Source organism: Vidua macroura, chromosome 2 (assembly GCF_024509145.1).
Source record: "Vidua macroura isolate BioBank_ID:100142 chromosome 2, ASM2450914v1, whole genome shotgun sequence".
Lineage (NCBI taxonomy): Eukaryota > Metazoa > Chordata > Aves > Passeriformes > Viduidae > Vidua > Vidua macroura.
The window spans coordinates 114500981-114518291 of record NC_071572.1 but is presented as its reverse complement, the minus strand read 5'-3'; positions in this window follow the sequence as shown (position 1 = coordinate 114518291).

The following is a 17311-nucleotide window of genomic DNA, read 5'->3' as shown; positions in this document are numbered from 1 at the left end:
TTCACACATGAAGTGCTGACAGAATTATTGGAAGTATTTATCACAATTTACTGTGCTGCACCATGCCTTAGTGAACAAGTCCCCTAGAACTTCTTCTGTGTCTCTACATTCAAAGAATAAAAATCACCACTAGAAAAAAGAAAAAAAAATAGTCAATCTTTATAAAATTGTTGCTCAGATTAGCCTGATGTTGTGGTTAGTGGTGCAAACAATCCTGGTTATACCTTCTTTTCATTTAGCTTCCTTTTAACACTGACCCCAGTGTAACCCAGGGTATTTGATCAGATTTTTTGTTACTAATGAAGCTGTAGAGCAGCCTCTGACACTGTCTTTCAAACCAAGGGGAGCAAGTGACTTGAACCTTAAAATTACTTCAATTTAAATAGTTTGTAGCAGAAATCCTAAGATTAATTTGAAGAGTTTTTAGTGTTTCTTTTGGTTTTTTTTCTGGCATCCTCCAGATTCATGTTTTCCTCATTTGTCATTTCTTCAACTTCTCTGTTACCTCTAGTCCTTTTCAAACATCAGTAGAAATGTAACCCTGTGAATTCAGGTAGTGAGGTAAGTATTTAGTATATTTTAATGCTAGAGAAGCCCCAGTCTTGACAGAGAAACATAAAATACAAGCTTTAGTTTCAATAAAAATTGTAGCTACAAGACATCATCTTTTCAGTAGTCATCAATCAGATTTTATGGACAGACAGTTAACTGCTTCAGTGAAAACAGAGAGTCTGATCTGCTCATCACACTGGTGATGTCTTTCCCAGTGGAACACTCACAAGGTAATGTGAATAATTTCCTAGGATTTTTTGAAGGGCTTGATTGTACAAACTTGAGAAAGTGTCCACACCAAACCTTTCCCCTGGTTCCTAGAGAGCAGGAAGGAAGGAAGGAATGTGTTCCCTCAACAGAAGAGCCACATTTTGCTCACATTTCAGTCTGAGCCTGCCTATTGTGTTGGTGAAACACACTGAGGAGGCAAAAGCTGAAATTAGAGTTTATCATCCAGCCAGACTGATTCATGGTTTATCTGCAGCTAATTGCTTACTACTTAACCTACTTTTAGCTGCATCCCCATATGCAGCCTTTTTCAGTCTTTAAATGCCCTCAAGTCAGTTGAGGAATATTAATTTGCTCCTCAGCCCAGAAGGGTTCCCAATTGTTGGGTCAGCTGTTAAGAAAGGGAAAATAGTCATTAGCACCAGGCAGCTTGCTTTTCTTCCATTTGATCAGACAACAAATGAGTTAATCAGAACTAAAGACTTCCTACAAGCAGACAGTTCCATGTTTGAGGAGAGTCCACACTGTCCAACTCAAAGCACACCTTTTGTGAGGCATCATTTGCCATTATTTTGTATAATTTATCCAGTAGCAGCCCCTGGATGAATTAACTTATACTCTGCTTTAACTGGTACTGTCAGAGTGTGTCGTTCAAACAGGAACACACAGCCCCTGTGTTATTTAGGTAAGGAAAGTTTATTACTTCACATTTATAGAGCCTTGGTTCTCCTGTGCCTTATAATCACAGAGCTCCTTTACTAGCACCACCAGGAAATGAACTCACATCCATTTCTTCTAAAGAAATTCAGACTTACTGATTGAACATGAAATCACAGCTTCTGCAGCTCTATGAGAATATATTGTGACTTTCATCCTGTTGCTCTACAGTGTATTTTAAAGCTGTTCTGGACAGTTTGACAGCTTTTAGAAACCAGTGCATCACTCTGAAAGCCAAATGAGCTTCACTTGTTCACAGACTGCACTGAGGACTTGGCCTCTTCTAATTCCTGCAGAGCAAGAAATTCAATGTGCTCCATGATTTTGGAGCTGCCTAAGGTGGCAAATGTGTGTTCCTGAGGTTCTCAGTCCATTTGAAGCTCTCAAGGCCTGAATCAAAAATAGATAAAGGAGATTAATGAGCCAGGTTGTGCTTATTTTTATCATGGCCAAAGTAGAATAATCACATTGCCAATATTGGATGGACCATAGTGACATTTAGAGGACAGGCCCTCACAGGTGACTTGGTTGCTCTCTAAAGAATCTCTGTGCTTGGAAACTCAGGTTTTCCTTCTCCAGTGTTTCAGGAAGTCTGCTTCCCATCAGTGAGGCACCTCCATCTTGATGGAGTCCCTTGATTGCAGCTCTCTGGGAAACTTTGCTTAGTTAAAAGTTCAAATACCTCTTAAGAATTTGACATGGTCAGGCAATATGCAAATTTTTCTCTCATGGGGGCAAAGGTTTAAGGAGTATTTGCTTGCCTGCATCCTCCTCCTCAGTTATTGTGCATGGGTACAATCAGCACTTGTTTCTAATGAGGCTGGAGCTGGGCTGGAGAGAGGAATCCTGCTGGGTGCAAAACCCAGCATCAGCACTCCCACCGAGCCCTGGAGCTGCCTTTGCACATCTCCACCCTCCAAAGAGTGTGTTTTAAAAGCCCCCAGTCCTTCAGGGGTTCTGAAGCCAGGCAGTGTGAAAAGGAAAGATGAATTTTCTAAGCACAGGGATTGCCCTCGGAGGAGCAGGAGGGGCAGCTCCACAGTGCTGTGTGCAGCTACTCCAGTAAATCAGAGTGGCTTCCAAGGGTTTCCAGCTGTGATACAGCCCTGCTGCTGCTGCTCCTGCAATGCAACCACAGGGAAAAGCAGCAACTCACACCAGGGCTGTGATCCTGTAAATGCTGCAGCTCAGAATACACCTAGGTGGAAGCACTTTTTGAGGGAGAGAACTTTGGTTTCTACATCAGTAACCAAAATCTCCAGCTCTCTCTGGGCTGGCTTCACCTGATGTAGAGGATGGGAAGAATGAAGGTTTCACTGCAGGCTGGTCTGGCTTCTAAGAAGAAATTCTGGCTGGCCACACAGCTCTGGCTCTCATCCACACATTGTGTCACATTGCCACAGCTGAGTGGCTTCATGAATTTCACAGTATGGACTGAAATCTGCTTTTCACCTGAGTTTTTGTTGGATAAGAATTTTTGCCCCCCATGGACTTGGAAATACGTGAATTTTATAAACTCTGAGTGTGGGTGGGCAAATTCAAAAACTGAAGCATTTATTAATTTTAGGTTTACTTTTTAGCATATCTTAGGAATTTTGAGGCTGGACATACAGCTGAGGGTTTTTAAAGTGCTTTGAGGTGATGGTGGCACACCTTTGGAACTTTTGATACATCACTGAGGAAAAAGCAAGACATGATCCTGCCCTTTGCATGTGTGCTTTGTTATCTGGAGACATACTGTGGAAGTGAAAGGGATTGCTTCTGCTAAACAGGAGGTGTTCTGGCCTCTTTTCTAAACTCAAATTTCCTTTCTGTCAGCTCATGTAACCATAATTACCAGGCACTGGTCCCTCTTATCCCAGTTCCCTGTCTGACATCTGTGCAGAACTCTGAAATCCCAAACATATTGGTGTGATTCTGTGTGACTACTCTGGTTGTGGGAATTTTTTTTTTCTTTTTTTTTTTTTTTTTTAATTTGAGGGATTTATTTCTCCTTTTCTGATCAGGTGCACAGCACACTCCTGGTTCCCACACCAGAGAGGAAGCAGCTTCTTGCTGTACGCTCTCCTGGGCAGTAATTACAATTTCTCAGGAACGAAGCTGAGTTTGTAATTCAACATTTCCCCATAGCACAATTGTGTAGCACCTATACAAATATTTGTTCCTGTAAAATGCTTGGGAAAAAAAAAACAAAACAACATTATAGCAGAAGTCAGAATAGGTGTAAGGTAGTCACAGGAACAAAACCTTTTATTTCCCTGCCCTTGAATCTTGTACAGCATTCATTAAAATTGTCATAATACTTCCATTGACTTCTGTAAGAATAATCTCTAAATATTTGTAGCTCCTGGTGGATTCTAGATTGATGTCCCTTAATCTATTTATATATTCAGTTGGCACTGTAGAGGCACAACAAAGCTGTCATCCTTGCCCAGGTATAAATCTTAAGGAGCAGCAGCTGAGCATCAGCAGGGACCCCAATTCTTGTGCTCCTCCAGTCCTGGAGGATTGCAAGTCTGATAAAGGAATGAAAGTAATTTTTTTCTGATTAACTTTGTGCTCAATCTTCTTCTGGTGTCAGCCTAGTACGGGTTATACCATCTTTTATTCTGTGTCAAACAGTCACAGAGCAGAGGATAACATGACAGATAAAGCCATGGTGGCTACCACTTTCTGGTCTTTTTTTAAGTTCTTAAGGATGAGCATTTAGAGCAGAACAAAAGCTGTGAGATCTGGAGGTTGCCACCCAGGATTTCTTGTGATTATTAAATAGTTTTAGTATTATGCAAGTCCACAGCAAAAGAGATAGAAAATGGGAATGTAGAGCAAGCAGCTATGACTTTTCCCACATTTTTATTTTAATTTCATGTGGAAGGAAAAAAGGCCAGGATAAAAATTATTTTAGGAAGTTAATTTTTTTATTGAATATTCATAGCCTGCTGGTGAGAAATGCTGGGATTACTAAAATATGTGTTTCTCTCATGTGGAAACAAGGCCATCAGATGTCTGTCCCCTTGACAAAGAAATGCAATTGAAGTGACTGTCAAAGTATTTACATACTGATGGCTCTTATTTAAGCTGTCACCCTTAACACCCTGCAGCAGTATCCCCCTCTGCCTGCATCGTGGTGCCCCCAAACAGGCAGAGGTGTAGACTCAAAAAAGATTTTTAAGATTTTTAAAAAAGCAAACTTTCATATGGGGGCTGTGGAATTTTTGCCTATGTTTGGGTTGGACTGTATGAACTGTTTGAAACGTTGCATTTTGGTGAGTGATGTTTCAATATAATCTATTTGAGTGGGGGAAAAAAATCCCTCAGTGTTTTTTTTTTTGGTATTGTTTGTTTGTTTGCTTGTTTGTTTTTTTCTTTTGAGCATCTACTCATTTGTGTGACATTTTTATTTTTTAAGAGGGTCTCCTTTTTATTTTCCCCATGTGGAGTGGGAGGCCACGTTAGCTGTCCAGAGGAAGTGATCAAATTGTTTTATCTCATCGTGTAGAATGACAAGGGGCTGAAGAGCAATGAATTCATGATCACAAAGTCATAGAATGGCTTTGGTTGGAAGGGACCTTAAAGGCCATCCAGTCTGCCATGGTCAGACACCTTCCACTATCCCAGGTTGCTCCAAGCCCCAGTGTCCAACCTGGCCTTGGACACTGACAGGGATCCAGGGGCAGCCACAGCTGCTCTGTGCCAGGGCCTCACCACCCTCACAGACAAGATTTTCTTCCTAAAATCCAAACTAAACCCATTTTCTTTCCATTTGAAGCCATTCCCCTTGTCCTGGCACTATGTGATCCTTTCTCTGGTTGACTTCTGAACCAAAGGTTGTCCACGGGGTTCCAAGTAAAACAAAAACTGAGATTCATTTTGGCTTTTTACAATGCAGCTGCAACTTTATGCTTTTGTGTCCAAAGAGGCCTCAAAGGTAATGGCATGTGAAATTGTTCCTCTGCAGCACTTTGGGTCCATGAGAGATGAAGCCACGATCCTTTATCTGTGTCTGCACACACAGAGCTTGCAGCAAGAAGGAGAAATTAGATTTAGAAAGCTAAGTTTTGGTTAACCTTAACTGGAAAAAAAAAAAAAAAAAAGAGTAGCTAAAAATATCATTCTCAAGTGCTCAAAAAATTAGTCATGAAAAGTTTGGAAATCAAAGCCAAATGAGAAGTCTTAATGAAATAAAAAGAAGGGCTCTCAATTTGAATTCCAGTGCTAAGCTATTAAGCAGCACATTTCCAAGTATTGCAACAACCCTGAGGGTGATATGGCAAATATATATTTTACTGTGCTCTGATAGTAATTTTATTTCTGCAAAAGAGATTTGTTCCAGGTTATCTGTTGAAATCCAGCCAGGTCTTTGGTGGAAAAACCCTGCCTTTTGTCTGTGTTTCACTTCTGCATCATCAGACTGTTTCCATATAAAAATGTGACTGGAATTTGCAGGTATGTCAGTTATTGGTGATTTCACACCTGCTGAGAAGCCAGACCTTTGACAGCTATAAACAGATGCCTCTGTAACACATTTGGTTCTGCTCAGAAAGTGGAAATGTTGTTTTAGTCTCTATTAAAATAATAATAGTGGAACCATAGCTTTACCCTGAGCAGTAAAACTTATGCATTCACAGTTAGGAAAAAAACTCTTCATGATAAAACTGTTCATATATTCATGCAGAAGAAATATTTTTTGCTTAAATTAATTTTTAACTACACTTTATCTGGTGCAGATATTGAGCAGAAGCAAAGTTGGACTGAGGATGTTAAATCTGTGATTACTCATCAAGCATGATCTTCACCTGGAGTTTCAGGGCCAAATCCAGTGGGTCTGCAGGAAAATATTGCATTACCTGAGAAATATTGTTTTTCCATCCTCTAGGTGTGAAAAAAGAGGCCAGATATTCCATATAAAAATTCCCTGGTTAGAAAATTTTAGCTTCTGAAAATTGTTGTGCTGTAGCAATCCAGAATATACACACAGATGAGCTTCCAAATTGAAAATGACCCTGACATAGCCCATGAGGCCTCAGTTAACTGCAATCTTAATTAAAGCTTGACTGTGGGCAGAAAAATGAAACAATAAAGTTCTTAAAAAATGCTTAGAGGTTGTTACAGTGGTTAGTAATGCTTTGCAATAATGCGTGTGCCTTTTCAGTAATAAATGGATTGCATAAATGATAGATGTAGAAGCTCCCATAACCCAATGAGTTCATTATGGAATTAGATCTTTAACTCACGTGCAAGACTAATGATAGAGGAAGAATGTTCATGCTGAAGCTGCTTGAATAGAATGGTAACTTAAAAGGCTTTAGAAGACATCAAAAATCTTTAAAAATCAAGTTACACAGGTAACAAGACCAGAATGTGCAGAGAAATCTAAGTTTTGATTTATTTATTTTTAATTAGTGAGTGCTCTATGTAGTGCAGTGAAACAAACCATGTTTGCCAGCGTTTCCCCACTTAATGTACTTTGTGAGAAAAGTCCACGTCCTGAAACATTTAAATCTAATTGCCTCTGACATGCCTATGTCTATTTTTATATTTTTTAATTCTATTTTATGTATTTCTCTTCTTGGCATACAGTTCTTCCTTGATCTCTGATCCTCCCTCACTTTCATGTGACCTTTCTTTCTGTTTTCAGCTTCCTTTTCCTTTCATCAGTGGGGATTTCAATAGGGGGGCACTAAAACCTGCACAGCCTCCTTTGCTGGGATGTTATGCTGTGCTGTCATTTTGAGGATGCCACGTTTTGATCAGGAACCTGAGAGCTGGAAGAAAAAGCCAGATCTGGAGGAAAAAGCCAGATCCTCTGCTCTCTGCTGCACAGGTGTCTGCACACCTTCAGGCTGGGGTTCTCTTCCCACCCTGTGCAAATCCTGCAGCAGCTTCCCCTCTCCTCCTCTCTCTGTGCTGGGAGAGCTTTTGGTTGTGAGCTGGATTCACACTTCACGTGAGCGTGGAGATTAATTAAGTGAGGGATGGATACCCAAGACATTCATAATTAACGCCTTAAGTGAGTCGTAAACCAGGACTCCAAAGATGAAAGCTCCCTGCTTGACTGATTCACTGAATCACACATTCCCCCTTGACCACTGTTTGAAGGGTCTGCACAGCCTTTGCCAGCTCCGTGCACGTGCTTTGAGAATTATTCACCTCAGAGCTTCCTGCACTATCAACAGCTCAGTATTTTTCCAGGGAATGTTAAATCCTTTCAACCTGCGTGGCTTCGTAAGACCTGGTTAAACCTTTTAGACCTGCTAGTGGATATTTTGCATATTGAGGGACTTCATCTGATCCTTAAATCATGCATCCTTAAATCTTGTTCCCCACATATCTTGTTCCTCAGCTTTGCAGATGCTCCTATTTTCATCCTGGAAAACTGGGATGACTCTAAGGGGGAGTCTAAGAGGGAGCAAGTTACTTTGAACCTTATTTTCTGCTATAGGGTGGGCACACTTTTTCGTTTCACTGAAAAATCACTATAAAAAGTAAATAATTCTGGCATCTTTCAAGGGAGTTGTGTAGTTTTTCTTTTCAGAGAGAGTGTTTGGAGTCTAGTCCAACAGTCCTGAAGTCTTAAGAGAACCAGGGACAAGAAGAGAAGCCAGAATGGCTGAAAGCAAATTAAAGAGGTTATTTGAAGTATAAAAGACACCCTTCAATAAGTGGAGTCCAAATGGAGATTGCAGGAAAGATAATAAGCCTTCTGGCAAGCTAAATGTGAAGCAATAATAAAGCTGGCCAAAAATGATTTTGAGGAGGAAGAGTTCAAAATTTAACAATAAAACCTTTTTTTTTTTTTTTTTTTTTTTTGATACATCAAAAGCAGGAAGTTTGCCAGCAAGTTGATGGGGACAATATATTACTGACAAGTAGAAAGACCATTCTAGAAGGACAAGTCCATAACAGAAAAGCTGGAAAGTATCACAAGGGTGAATGCCGATTAAGGAGGGATTCCCTGTTGGAGCTGATTGCTGGGGATTGTCCTGAGGAGCTGCTGATCCTGGGGCAGTTTGATAGTCAAGTGGATTTGAACAAATCAACACAGCAAAAGGGGTAAGGGCCATTTTGTACTGGTGCAATTTGTGCAAAATCTCTAAAGAAACTGAAGGAGCAGTCACCTCTTATGGCCCCTTACCCCTTCAGTCAGCCTTGGTTTAAGAGATTTGTGATATTCTGTGTCTGACTCTGCTTTTCCAAAAGGCTTCAGGACAACCAGGCAATGACAAATGTGTGTCTGACTTTCATATTTCCAAAATTATCTAATATTCCTTTGTTACAGTCAAAAAAGCAACAAAGAAAACCCAACCCAAGCCCATGCTTATTGCAGAGCAAAACGGCTCAAATTTCCAGCCTCAGTTCTTTTGCATGAATAATTGTTCCAAATCCAGTTGAAAGGTAATATTGGGGGTTTATCTTTGCTTGATTTTGACAGGAGACCACTTTCTGTTCCAGCTTGAAGTCCTACCAGCTCCTTCAGTCTGATTCAGATTCATGCACTGCCCAAATGGAGTGGAGAGGAAGAAACAATTCCACCTAAAAAATCAAACAGTGTCTGAGAGACATTTGGTGGTTCATATTTATGGGGGAAAAGCTGGTGTTCCCACTTCCATGTGGCTGGTTTGAAGGGCTGGCCTCAGCTCTGTTCCCTGTCCCCAGTGCTCAGGGGGAAAATAAGGATTAAGTGATATTTTTGGTTAAGACATACAAGAGCCACCTGGTCCCTGCCTGATCACCAGCATAAGTCAGAACAGCCAGTTCATATCCAATTTCCTCTGGTCCCTCTGGAGCTCTGGAAAGCAAGGAAAAAGCCTAGAGCTCTGCACTTCATCTCTTTCCTTCAGCACTCCCATTCCTTGGTACAAAAGCTGCCTTCTGCCTGGAGGACTGAAGTACATTTGGGCATAAAAATCCTTTTTGCCCACCTCGTACCTGACTAAGCTTCTGCACAGAAAATTACTTCTTCTGGCTCTTTTTTTTTTTGCCCTCCATTTTTACAGTCAGTGCCACAGACAGGCTGTACACAAACATTCCTAGGAGCTGTGAGCAGGTAATGTCTGTGTGGTAGGGCTGTGCTCAATAACAGCACAAAGCTCCCACTTCTGTGCAGTAAAACTCTTCCTGCCTGTGTGCTACAGGGCTGGGACATCTCGTGTGTGGAGATGAACCCCCAATGCCTGTTGATATAAACCAGATGGGCTCATTCCATCCCAGTGCTTCTTAAGTACAGGGAATGTTGGTGGTGGTGATGTGTGGGCTTGCTACTTTGAGTTTAGGTCAAGATTTAATTTTGCTTTCCAGTTTTCCTTCTGAAAAAACAGAGTGGTTGTTCCTAGTTGGAAATCTTTGACCAACTTATCTGAACAAAAAGATGAGCTTTACCAAAATTGGGGAATTAGAACCCAGTTTAAGAGGATCTTAAACACTGACTTCTAATCCCTAAACACATCTCACTTTGTTTGTTTGTTTGCTTGTTTTATTTGAGGTTTTGTTTTGGTTTTCCTCTAGCCATGAATGGCACATGGAGACAGTAAGTGTCAATGAGCATCTCCAGGTGGTTGTTGTATTTGTTGTACTTTGAGCTCCTGTTTTAGGTCCTCTTTACTGTCAGACACAAAAGTTTTTTGGGTGCTGTGGTGCTGGAATTGCCTGCAAAACCTTCAGCAATAAGCAAGCCTTTCAGAGACACTGGAACATGTAACTGGAAAGAATCACCTGCTTACCTGAGAATGTCCTCAGAGTATATTGCTGATACTTTTTTGTGAAATATTTTGGGTTTGCTAAAAGAGAAAGTAAGTAGTTACTCTCTAATATACTTCAAATGTATGTATTTTTATTTATCATGATCATAGCTGTCTGCACTAATGACTTTTTTGCATTTATCTTTGCAATTCATAGGGTGAGGTTTTTTCCAATTTTATGAAACTTGCATAATTAGAAACTTTGTAATTTTTCAAACTGACACAGAACCATCTTAATTCCTTTTAATTCACAGACTGTGGAAGGGAGGATGAATTTACTGAGATTTACTTCAGATGGGCTATAGTTACTTCATTAAATCTTCACGTGCCGTTTCAGATGTTCATCTAAACTAAATCTCTACCTTTTACATTGGTGGGGGGAAATCCTCTTTGCCCATCAACTGAAATAAAATAAAAAATTATGTCTGTGTTTACAGAAGTCTGTAATTTTTAGTCTATGTTTACAAGTGTGCAAATAGCAGGACCTGGTTCATTTGCACCACAGCTATTCCTGAGGATCACTTTGTGCTCGGTTTCTGCCAAAAAAAAAAAATCTTTATAAAAGCAGAAATGACCATTTTTGCACTGGTCGTTTTCTTGCTTAAAACACCACGGGGTTGTAGCTGCCCTGGGGGCTGCAGGAGAGGAGGATGAGGATGAGGATGAGGATGAGGACTAAGGTGGGAGGAGGAGGAATATGAGAAAGAGGAGGAGAGTGAGGGTGAAGATGAAGATAAGGATGCGGATGCAGATGAAGATGAGGGTGCAGATGAATAAAAGGATGAGGATGAGGATGCAGATGAAGATAAGGATGAGGTTGAGGGTGGGGAGGAGGAGGAGGAGGATGAGAATGAAGATGAGGATGCAGATGAAGATGAGGATGCCGATGAGGATGCAGATGAAGATAAGGATGAGGATAAGGATGCAGACGAAGATGAGAATTAGCATACAGATGAAGATGAGGATGAGGATGAGGATGAGGATGAGGATGAGGATGAGGATGCGGCGCTCTCCCGGTGCCGCAGCGCCACCGCGTGTCCCCTCCGGTCCCCGCACCGCTCCCGCATCCCCGGGAGCGTCCCCGGGAGCTCGGCATTCCCAGCCCGCGGGGAGCAGGGACACAAACACTTCAGAACGCCTGAAGAGCCTCGGAGGGCTGCTGGAGCTGGGTTTGACACCAGCTTTGAGCAGCTCTCCGATACAGAAGCTGCGCTCTCTCCCCCGCTGCCCGCCCCCAGGACGGGCTGGTCCCTTCCCTCCTCCAGCTGGAGCTGGCTGGGGATATCCGGGGAAAAAAAAAATGTAAATCATCACTGGGAAGCATGAGAAAAGATCACCAAACTCCAAGCTGATGTTACTGGACTGATAACATTATTAGCAAATATTTTACATAAGCCTGGTTTGTGTGTTTCCAGGTGACCGTGCTGGGTTTAGCAGCTCCTATAAACACAACAAGCTCTGGTGTATCACATTATATCAAAGCACTGAGCGAGAAACTGGCAATTGCTCATCCAAAAATAATGCAGTTTGACATGAAAGGATTTTTGTCAGCCAAGGTAGAAATTCTCCACTGGGGGGGATGCTCTGTTTTATCCCTAAAATATGGGATTCTCCACAAACACAGGCTCCACTTCAGTAGTCAGCCATGTGAGAAACATCCCTTTCTCGTTGGTTTTCGTATCTTAATTAAGCACATTTGCCCAAGGAGGAGAGGTAGAGTGTCTGAGTGGTCACCTCACCGTGGCTGAGGGCACACAGACCATCCCCTTTTTCCTGTGAGCAGGAGCTCCCCTGGCCCACAATTCAGAGTGCTTTGTATGGGATTTCTTCTTTGTGCTGTCTCAAACATCGAGTGTTTGTGTTCCTTTTTGGGTGAACTTTGGTTCTGACCCTGCTGAGGGTGCATTGCTTGTTTTGGAAACACTTGCAATATCCCTGGACTGTTTGTTTTCCACCCCAATATGCTGCTACATTCCTGCAAGCTTTCTCTGGTTGTAATGCAATGTTTGGCCGGGAAACAGAGAATTCAAATGAAAAACAGTGCCCCAGTCTTAGGGAAATGTAGTGAAACTGCAACAGAAAGTGTTTTATTGGAAACAAGACAAAGATTTCCAGAGAATTAATAAACAAGCAGCTGCTCGGCATCTCTGCAAGACCATCAACTCCAGATGTGTATTTCCTGGAAGGATCAGAGTATTTTGTTTAACTCTCTTCCTCTGCCCTCAGCAGGTAGGAGAAACAGAGGTCAGGTCTGGTGCTTATGTTCCAAAGGAGATAATTAGAGATTTAATAAGTGCAGCAACAATACAATTTGCATGACCAGCTAAACATCTACAGATTTTTTTTCCAGTAATAGATCCAAACCACTGAGTTTCTCCAGGTATTTGTTGAAGACCAGCACTTAACAGCACATAAAGAAGAGTCAGACTCCAGAGGGGCAGCAGCAGGAGAACATTTCTCCCCTGCAGAGCTGAGCAGGATCTGTCAAATGTCAATGATGGGTCTCTTCTGCCAGGGCAGTGGAGTTTTGGAAGGGTCAAGACCTGTCTTTTCTGAAACAAGGGCCCAACTCCTCCATAAAGAAACAGCAGTTTCAAAACAGTGATGGAGAACATGAAAGCAGACCCTGGTCCCCAGGAAGTCACAGCACCATCAACTTCTTGCACTGGGAGAGATGGAAGTTCAGCTCCTGAGGTGAGGCCAGGTACTGAATTCAACAGCAGCAGGTTATCTCACCTCAGAAGGCTAGAGAGGAGTTCTGCTGCCCTTTCTCCACTCTGACAGTGATAAAAATCCAGGTTCTCCATGTTAGCTAACACCTTTCCCTTCAAAACTACACCCCAGCAGGATACAACATCTCAGTACAACCCTAGAAGTGGACATTCCCAGTGGAGAGACCACTGGCCCAGGGGAGCAGCAAGGGACTCTGTTCTCCCAGAAGTACAACTTGAAGAGCCATTGAACCAAAGTATTAAGACCAAAATATTGTTGGGTGTCACCAGATGCTTTGAATCCCAACGACAGAAGCAGAAAAATAGCTGTGAGGCAAATTAGAGAAGGAGGCTCAGGTAGGCACTGCCTCATCCAGAAGCATGAGGAGACTTGGAGATCTTGGAGCTGGGAAAAACTGAGTGAAAGAGATGAGATTTTACAAAAGTTGAGGAATAGGTAAAGTCCTAAATGACCAACCCAGTTTCTTTCCTGGTTTTTGAACCAGCAAGGGAATTGATAATTAAATACCAGTGGTGGGCTCTGCAGTACAGGTGTGGCTGAGCCTGGCAGAACCCAGCCTGACTTTTCCACTGCAAACAAAGCTGTTTTATTGCTAAGCTAAGCAGGTCAGGCATAGACACTCACAGGCATCTCAAAATGTTTCCTTTGCACTCAGGTGAATTTCTGTGTGAGCACTCAGTGAGCAGCAGGACATCCAGGAATCTGCTTTCTCTGGAGCAGATGATGAGTGGGTCACCTCATACATGAAAGGAGAGGACTAAGAATTTCCCTCAGGACAGTGTTTGGACAAACCTTTTCTTACAAAATGAAAGAGTCAGGGTTGGCTTTTGCCCTGTAATGTGGGGTAGCAAAACTGGCTCAGTGAAAAAGTGAACCTTGTGGCCAGCACCACAAAGGCTTTGAGCAGACAAAGCCTTGCAGGTAATGTGAATTTCTGTAAATACATTTGCAGATGATCACATGAACATTGCAGTGTCTGTGGAGAGGAAGGACAGGGACAGGACAGCTCCAGAGCTACCTGGGCCTTCTCTCCCTGTAACAAAGCAGCACAAATGGGCTGATAAACAAATTGGCAGATAAACCCAGATGCAGTTTGCAAAAGGCATTGGTGTCATTGCAACTTCCTTCATCCTTAGGAACTGAAAGTCTGGATAGAAAGTTCCTAGTGGGAGATTAAACTTGGTATTGCTGCAGAAAGCCAGGATGGCTTATGTTCAACACTTTAAAAGGTTTTATGCTGTGCATTTATATATAGCAAAATGTACAGCAGACATGGAAAGTCATCAGATTTCTGGCTTGTCTGGAAAGTTGCTTTCTCACTCTCTGTATACACCACGCAGCAGGGTGTAATGCTGGTGTCCCCATGTAGGACTGCCACAAACACGTTTTATTTTTGTTTGAAGTCAGTGAATCTTTGGACTTACTGCCTTCCTCCTCTGACTGCAAACATAAACCTCTGCAATTGCATCCAGGCAGATCTTTGTTCTGGTGAAGAACAGCACATAACCTAAATTTTGGCTTTGAGATCCTCAGTGTAATAAGACAGAATTCCAGAGGCATGAAGGGTGATGAGGAGGTGGTTGACTTTCACCAGCAAGGGGATGCCTAAATTCCTTCTGTGCCCTTGGAGATCATTCCTTTGTGTATTGTTCTGCCACTTGCCTAGAAAAACAGTTTCTGCAATTTATGAGTTAAACTCAGCATTATCAGCAGAAAAATCAGTGCACATGAGGAAGAAGGCCCATTTGGTTCTGGGCAGAGGCACAAAGAGCTTTGGGGCTCTGTTTAATATTCACTGTGCAAACTTCTGAGAAATTAATGTCCACTTTTTAAGTTTCACTGGTTGCTTTTTGTTTGGTTGGTTGGTTTTTGGGCGGGGCGGAGGGATGGAGTATTCTTTTTATATCAAGACCTACAACAGGTTGTAGAGAAAAAATTATTAAATCCATTTCATCCTTCATTAGCAATGATCTCTCCAGGCTTCTGGTAGTAACTCGACATTTCAAATATTGGCAAAGTTTGTTCTTACTTTCTTGTAGATGAGCTAAACTACATCTTTACCCCTTGAGATCATAGATAGCAGCTCTGCTTCACCAGCTTCAGCTAAGGATATCACTGACACCCAAATCAGAGCAAGGAACAGCTAAATGCATCCACTGCTAATACTGTTAGTGGTGAGGAACCTGGGACTCCTGGGATCTGCACCTTTTGATGCAAGTCCAAAGCCAATTGAGAAGAAAGGTTTCTACAGAGTGCAAAAAGGTGAGAGAGTAACCTTTGAAGTTACTTGCTTTACAGTAGCTCTAAAAACAATTTTATTTTCTGTGGGAACAAAATATGGACAGGTGACTCACATCATTCACATCAGTGGTTGGGCTTTTCAGTGACATGTAAAGAACTCACCAATCCCTCCTACCCAAAATTATTGTGATTAGATTCTGTTCACTTGTCTGGGAAAAAAAAAAATCAGCCTGTATTTCAAATTCTTGTCAGGCTCTTTGTTGAAAGTCTTTTCTGTGTAAATAAAGTCCAGGAAATAATAGTGCAAGGCTTAAAAGAGACTGGCAGTGTGCTTGCCTTCTGTGAAGTGTTTGTTTTTATAGGTTGTGTTTTTAAAGAGGAAGACTTTTGTAAAACAGAGCATGCTTGGAAATGCTGTTCATTTATCTTTGTCTAAAATGCTGAGTGGCAAGAGCAGCCCAGGAGGTTTGCCTTCTCCTGTGGGGACAGGACAGCAGTCCCTCTCTGGACTGCTTGACCCAGACTGATTTCATTCCCCCTGCAGGGAGGGGCACCCCAAGCCCTGGGTTCAAACCCACCCCAGCAGATGCAAGGGCAGTTTGGGGCAGACCCTGGTGTCAGCTTTGTTCCCATCTGTGGGAGACAGCAAATGCAGCAAAATGACTTCACTGGGAGCGTTTTGTGAAGCTGCCAATGAACTACTTAGGAAATTTTGGAAGACTGTGAGAGTTTAAAACCTCCAGCAAGACAAACTCCAGCTCATCTGTACAGCTTGGGTAATGCATCTATTGCCCGTGGTGCTTGTATAAAGTCAAGAATTACAAGGTGATGGGGTTTGCCTGCTCCAGGCAAATGTGGGTTTGTTAAACCCACATGACCTCCTATCCCAAAAAAAAAAAAAAAAAAAACAAAAAAACCTTTAAGCAAAAGGCTGGATTTTAACCCACGCAGGTTTAGGAGAGCAGATTGCTTTTCCATGGGCTGAGTTAGCAGGAGTCTGTCACCAGCTGGTGGCAATGATCAGGCACTCTGTGATAGGCTAGGGAAGAGGAAGCCTTGCTTTAATGACAGCTGTGGTTTGGTGAGGTATTTTGTGAGCCGAAATCTAGTCGATGAAAACCAAGAAGGGGAAAAAAAAACATTGCTGGAAAGGTAAGATATTGCTGAGTGGTAGTCAGAAATAGTGTTTTATAGATAAACTGCTCTTTCTTGGGGCATGTTTTAAGCAAAGCCATTTTTATTTGGTATTGTAAGTTACCCAAAACTTAAAACAATTAGCATGTAGCTTATGTTGTGCTAATGAAGATTTTTAATATTTTAAAATATTTAAATATGATGAATTCTAGATGGTATGGTTATCCTTGTTTTTTTTCTTTTTCTGGGGGGGGAGGGCAGTAAATAACTTCTATTTCTGGCAGGTGAAATGCAAAATTGTGCCCGAATCAGGGTGGTAATTTTGGTATAAAAAGGTTTCTGAGGCAATAAAATACTAAGTGTGTACATATGACATTAAAGGACCAATATCACCAGTGAGTGACAGGCAGGACTAAAATGACAAAAATGAGCGTGGCCTCTCTTTCTTTGAAGATGACCTAGAGCCAGTCTTGAGCATCAAGAGCCCTCAATCCACCAGAACACGTGCAGGCATTAAAGCATGTAAACTAAACTGCTGTAGTATAATTGAGAACCCATTTCAGGACTGGGTTTCACTTTCAGGGAAATTGGGACATGTGGAGTTGTAGCACAAGTGCACGGGAGCTGAAAATGCAGAGCAGCTCCAGCTGTTCTGAATAAACCCTGAATGGCCCTTGCTGAAATGATTATGCCTTAAAATACAATCAAATACATCTGATGAAGGAGAAAACACAGGAATTGGTTACTTGCCCTGATTTTCTTTGTTTCAACATGTAGTTTTTAAGCAAAGTCTAATTTCCTCAGGTACTATTAAACAATTAATTAACTTAATTATCTAGAGAGTATGGATGCCTATTTAGATGGCATATTAATTGAAGCCAGTTCTTTTCTTTGATGCTGAAGATGATCACAATCTCCTGAGTAAGGCATTAGACCACTAGAACAAGCCTTGCACAGCAAATATGAGC